Below are 6,621 nucleotides of genomic sequence, written 5' to 3'. Positions count from 1 at the left end.
AGGGTTAGGGCTCCTAAGGGTAGGGTGCTTGGAGCTAGGGTCAGGGTTCCCATGGGGAGGGCTTCCCACCCTAAGGTTAGGGTTTGTATGTGTAGGGCACATGGAGCTAGAGTTAGGGTTAGTATAGTAGCGCACTTGGAGCTAGGGTTAGGGTTCCTATGGGTAGGGCTTCCCGCCATAGGGTTAGGGTTCCTAAGTGTAGGGCATATGGAGCTAGGGATAGGGTTCCTATGAGTAGGGCTTTTCGCCCTAGAGTTAGGGTTCCTATAGGTAGTGCACTTGGAGCTAGGGTTAGGTGCTACCTCACTGCAAACGTCTGCCAGTGTCAGCCTGAGTGATGCCTGCAGGGAAAGACCCAGAGCTGGCCACTTTCCTTTTCACATCACGTGTCCAATGGGGCCCTTTGTGGAGAAATGACACACCGGGAGTGTCAATTAAAGGGAGTTACTCACATTTAATCAGCTTGGTCAGTTTATTCTTGGTTATTATTACAAAGAATGATCCCCGGTTGTTTGCCTTAGAAAAGCTGCAGCAGTCTATGCATTTCGATAAGATACATATTTATCAACTGGTTACAAACATCGACTGTTTGCCAAAATACCCCCTGGCCCCACCAGCTGGGAGCCAATGTTCATCACTGCGTCAAGAGACAGGCACAGAATACAAGTAGGCGCGATCAGGGTAACAGATACCTATTAGCTAAGCCCCTGGGATTGGATCAAGCAAACTCAAAATGATTTACGATTGTTCACAAGTGTCCAGAAGAACAGCTGTTTGAATGGCCAGATCCCTCTGTCCTCTTAGCCCCAACCAGGCGGCCCCAGAAAGTGACACTGCTCAGAAACTGACTACTGCCAGTGATTGAGTGAGCTGGCGGGAAATACAGTAAGGGGAGTGATTCTCCACTTCCGGACATTGGTGTAAATCAGGAATATCACCTGTGCAGTCACTGGGTAAAACGGGTGGGACTGAAAGGAGAATGGAGCACAAAGCTCACCAGTGAAAAGGAAATTAGATCTCGGAATTCTTTTTCAGGTTGAATAATCTAAGGTGCTACCAGAGTCACAGATAAGGGGATTTTGCTTTTAGAAAAACAAGTGACCCATCTCTCCATAGCGCCTCTTTAATAGCCCATCTCAACTGCATCTTTTTTCACTTCAAAATACCAACAAGTGAGTTAAAGCAATGTCGGTTTCTTCTTTTTTGGTTTTAAATTGGTCATTTGGGAGTTTTAGGAGATCATCACAAATCTCTGAAATCAAGGGCTCTGTGTATTGTTTTGCAAACAGCAGAATTTTCATAGGACTCAAAGTAGGTACTAATGCCCCAGTTACACATGAAAGGGCGATTTTCTTGCACAAGTCAGCTGCTCGCACGTGCTGCTGGGTAGTTCAGTGTGACGGTGCTCAGATACCATGGCAATCAATGCGCCTGGCAGGAATGCCTAGGATACAATAGACAGATTCAAGATGTTCTTTAAATGCACCTGGAATAATTTGTGTTTGCCTCCTGTAGCTGCAGATCTAACCACCGACTGCACATTGAATCGCCTAGCCTGGCAATGCATCCACCATCTGCACATGGTGGGGGGGGTTGTCCCCCTTTGAAAACCAGCTCATCTATTACTTGGTAAAAGGCCTCAAGCAGGGACATTTCCAATGTGATAATGATGCTTAACCATATTACAAGGCCGCTGATGTTCCAAGCGTGTTCATTTCATCCCACCACGCCCTTCCCGAGCTGTGTGATGGCGAAGTATCAGCCTCATCTGAACACAAGGGAAACAGAGGCAGACAGATGAAGGCCAAAAATCTCTAGGCTGATTAGACACCTCACTCCAGAGTTCAGTGCCTGATTTTCACAGGTGCTGAGCCCCAGCAGCGCAGCCCTTTGGCAAACCCAGCCAGGACCCAATCTACAGGGTTAGAACGAGGCACCAGCACTGGGCTATCTGGGGCAGTCAGACACCCACTGCTCCTCCATTTCAGGGGGTGCCCCCAGCCACTCTGAAAATCTCCAGGCTAAAAATTGGAGCCTGAATGGCTCAGGAGGAATGTGTGTCAGAGTCAGGCTCAGAACCCAGGACTTCCCGTGGCCAGGCTCTGACTGGTTTCTTTGGGGTTACCCGGAGCTCACTCCCAGGCTCCCTCCGTATCTTAGCTGTGCTTGAGGGAGGGGCAAGAGGCTGCCCTAGATGTGCAGACGGGGAGTATCACCCCACCCGCTGGGCGAGGCTATGGCGGGTTCTGCTCCTGGCACCACATGCTGGGAGCAGTCGCCCGTCAGGCGTCGATGGTGACCCCCCCGCTGCGCAGTGTGGCTTTGGAGACCTCGGTGCTGATGGTGGACATGGGGACGCTCTCGTACGTGTCCATCTCCACAGCGCAGCTGCAGCGGTGGAGCAGGGCTTTGAGCTCCTGCTGGAAGTTGGTGTTCAGGAAGCCGTAGAGGACGGGGTTGATGCAGGTGGAGGCCATGGCCGCCAGGTGGCAGAGGGAGAAGAGCAGGTCATGGTAGCAGCCGGAGATGGTCTCATGGGCCCAGTCGTACAGGGCATTGAAGACGGTCAGGGGCAGCCAGCACACGGCGAAGGCGGCGACGAGGCAGGCCAGCATGATGCTGACCCGCCGGTGGCTGGCGGCGCGGGAGCCGTGCGGGGGCCGCTCCAAGATGTCCCGCCGGCGGCGCAGGCGCAGGAAGATGCGGCAGTAGCAGGCCAGGATGAGCAGCAGGGGCAGGCAGTACTGGCCGAGCAGCAGCCCGGTGGTGTAGGCCAGGCGGTGCCCGTCTGATGGCCACTTCTCCACGCACACCAGGTGGCCAGCGAAGGCGTCGAAGGGCAGGCTGAGGTTGCGGAAGGGCTCGTCCGTCAGGACGCTGAAGGCGAGGAAGGGCAGGGAGACGCAGCCCGACACCAGCCAGGTGACGCACACAGCTAGGTAGGCGTGAGTGGCCCCCGGCTTCCACCCAGTGGGGTTGATGATGAGCTGGTGCCGCTCCAGCGCAATCCAGGCCAGTGAGAGGATGGAGACGGTGACGGAGACGCACTGCGCAAAGGGGCTGGCCTTGCACAGGAACTCGCCTAGCACCCAACGGTCCATGAGCGTGTAGATGACGGTGACAGGCAGGCACACCACGCTCATCAGCAGGTCGGAGCAGGCCAGGTTGGCTATGAAGATGCTGGTGACGTTCCTCATCTCCTTGTGCCGGGCGATGATGCAGACCAGGCCCAGGTTCCCCACCAGCCCCACGGCCAGCAGGGCGCTGTAGGCCACAACCAAGAGGGTGCTGTTCCCCACCGAGGGGCCACACAGCCCGGCCTGCTCCCAGGGCAGGCTCAGCCGCTCCGAGACATTCAGGTACATGAGCTTCAGCAGCTCATCCATTCTCTGCTCCTGGCTGGGGTCTGCGCCGGGGGCAGGACACTCTGCTCACAGCATCCTCAGCCTGGGCCAAGACAGGGAACAAGAGCTGGGGAGGACTGCTCGTGGGCATCTCACAATGTGGGCATCCGGCTCACCCACATGCTGCCGTGTGCCCGATCAATGCCCAGCCCCCACCCCAGGTCCAAGCCACTCCCGGCACCCCCCACATACCAAAGCCACTCCCAGCCCCCCCCCGGGGCGGCTCCCAGCCCCCCCCGAGCCATTTCTGATGCCCCCAGGCACCCCAGCAGCTCAGATCCTTGCGTGGCTCTGCCAAGCCTCCTGCCCCCTATGCCTGAGCCCCATCTGCTCCCAGGTGCCCGAGCAGTGCCCACCCCATCATGTACCCCAGGGCCCTCTGCGTGCCCCAGCCTGCAGGGATGCTGAGGGGTGAGTGAGAGGCAGTGAGGGAGGCGGGGCCCAGCGGGGCAGGGAGGGAATGCCCAGCAGGCAGCGCAGAAGGCTGGGGGGCTGATTTAGGGGATCGCTGGAAGGGGGATGCCCAGCAAGTTAAACCATTCACAGGGGGAGGGAGTGGAGCCCCGGACGCAGCCAGGAGAGCCCCCACCCTGCTGTCACATGGTAACTCCCTTGGGCGCTGTGCCCAGCCGGAGCCATGTGCCAGGAGGGAGCCCAGCTACCTGCAATGGGTGGGGGCAGGCAGGGTATCTGGGCCCCCAGGGGACAGACAGACCGACCGACCCCCCACCCCCGTTCCCTACAGAGAGACAGGCAGACAGACACCTGGATGGCCTCTGATGGCAGGAAGGGGTTTACGCAGCCTGGGCTGCCAATACTTGGGGGTAACCTGTGGGGCCAGCCCCTCCCCCAGGTGGCTGAGGGTGACAGGGATAGTGTGAGACAATGAAATAACTCCTTCCCCCGGCTACCACCCCTCCCTGAGAGCCCTGCGCCTTTGTGGGGGGCATGGAGACAGGGACCCCACAGTGGGGAGTGGAGCCAGATGGTGTGGGGGGGGTGTTAAGCGTGTGCGGGGGGGGGCAGTGTGTGAGCAGCAGGGGCAGGGTGTATGTGTGTGGGGGGGGATGGGTGCAGGGGGGCTAATTGGGGGGCTGGGTGTGTCTGTGTGGGGGTGATGTGTGCAGGGGGGGCTGAGGTCTGTGTGTGTGTGTGAAGGAGGGTTGTGGGGGGGTGATGTGTGCAGGGGGACTGGTGTGTGGGGGGGGGGGGCTGGGTTTATGTGAGGTGATGTGTGCGGGGGGACCAGTGTGTGTGTTTGGGGAGGGTGATGTGTGCGGGGGGGCAGTGTGTGTGTGTGTGTCTCTGTGGAGCAGAGCGGGGCCGGTACCCGCGGGATCGAGCAGATGCAGCGTGGCCCAGGCCGGGACCCCCCCCCGGGAATCGCCCCGCACGGACCCGCCCCCTCACCTGGCTCCTACAGGGTCCGGTCCGGTCCGGTCCGGCGCGGCAGAGTCTGGCCCCGATCCGGGCTGGCGGCTCCGCTGCGCTCCCAGCCGGCGCAGGAGCGGCCCGGCCCCTCTTAAGGCGACGCGGAGACGCCCCGGGCCCCGCCTGGCGGGGGGGCTCTGCGGGGTGGGGGCGGCTCCGGGGGTGGCACCAGCCGGGATCCCCCGGCAGCGGGAGGCTGCGCGGGGCTGGGAAGTGATGGGAGGAGACACGTGAACTGCAGGAGCGCCCCCCCTCCCGCTCACGTGCAGCCCTGCGGTGCTCCGTGCTCCTCACTCCCGACCTGCAGCCCCTGTTCCCCTAACCCTGGGCTCCCCCCAGCCCTGCCAGTGCCCTTCACTCCTGAGTCACAGCCCCTTTTTACTGCAGCCCTGGGTTTCCCACTCCAGCCCTGTGGTGATCCTCACTCCCGATCTGCAGACCCCTGTTCCCCCAGCCCTGGGCTCCCCACCCCCACAGCTCTGCCAGGGGCCCTTCACTCCCGACCTGCAGCCCCTGCTAGCCCAATCCTGGGCTCCTCCCCTACAGCTCTGCCTGTGCTTCTCAGTCCCAACCCACAGCTCCCTGTTAGACCTGTGGGGAGCAGGGCGCAGTGTGCCATGGTGTGACACACCCGTGGGTAACTGGGCAGTTGTGGCTGTGTGTGACACACTCGAGGAGAGCAGGGGGCGGTGTGGCAGGGTGTGACACACCTGTGGGGAGGTGCTTACCAGGGCCAGCTCAGCCCCTGTCTGTGTGGTCGCTGAGACCAATCCCCAGCACCCAGCAGTGGCCCCATGGAGCAGGGCAGGTGGCTTGGGCTGGGCGGTGCCAGGGACCCTAGGCAGGCTGGGCTGGGGGCTGAACGTGGCAGGAAGCGCATGGACGGTTGGGGTCCCAGCTGCGATCAGGGGGAGAAGCCCTTGGGACCAGGGGGAAGGGGCATTTCGCACCTCTCCTCAGCTACGCACCAGCACATGCTGTAAGTGGGCCTGGCCGCCCAGCGCAGAGCCCCCTTGCTGGAGAGCCAGCCCTCTAGGCCAGGTGCCGGCAGGGGCAGCCGTGGGGTTGGGCCCCTGCCCGGGACAGGGAGGGGCCTGTTTGCAGTAGAGGGTGGTGCCCAGGGTGGGCACCACGGCTCCCTAGCTCCAGGTGCTGGGGGTCGAGTGCCCCACGATTGAGCCCAGCCCAGGAGCCTGGTCTCTGCCTGGCTGTGGCGACGGCCTCCAACTCCAGCGTGATGCTGGGCAGGTTCCTAGGCCTCAGTGAGGGACGTGGCTGTGCCAAGGCCCAGTCCCCCATGGGTTTGGGGAGGGGCCCAGGAGGGATGCTGCCTGCAGGCCAACCCCTGCTCACCCGAACAGCCTGGGCAGGAGGCAGTGTGAGCAGCCACTGAGGTGAGGGTCAGGACACCTGGGTTCTGGTCCTGATTCTTTTATCATCTGCCCCGTACAAGTCTCCCATTTGTGCCTCAGTTTCCCCATTTTTAAAATGCTGAGGACGCTACTGAGCTCCTTCCATGCAGCACTGCAGGACAGTTGGATGCTGTGGGCTCTAACTGCAGAGACCCCCCCACAGCATAAACCCAGCAGCATCTACCGCCCATTGGCTGTTGGGACAGCGCATTACCTGACACTTCCAGTGGTACTTTGCAGCCTATCTGCTTTATCCCCTTTTCCTTGGAGGGCAGGAGAGATGGGAAGCGGAAAGGAGGCTGTGGGTCAGGAAGTCACAGCTGGGATTTGAAAGCAGGCTGGGTTATGGGAACACAAGTACAGCTGGGAGTTTG

General features: G+C 60.4%; 1 pseudogene; it reads right to left on the bottom strand.

The window, feature by feature from the left end:
• Nucleotides 1-459: 459 nt before the first annotated feature.
• On the bottom strand, nt 460-4,915 carry LOC115646222 (annotated as a pseudogene).
• Between the last annotated feature and the right edge of the window lie 1,706 nt (nt 4,916-6,621).

This window comes from Gopherus evgoodei, chromosome 2 (assembly GCF_007399415.2).
Source record: "Gopherus evgoodei ecotype Sinaloan lineage chromosome 2, rGopEvg1_v1.p, whole genome shotgun sequence".
Classification (NCBI taxonomy): Eukaryota; Metazoa; Chordata; order Testudines; family Testudinidae; genus Gopherus; species Gopherus evgoodei.
This window is presented reverse-complemented; position numbering and strand designations above follow the sequence as displayed.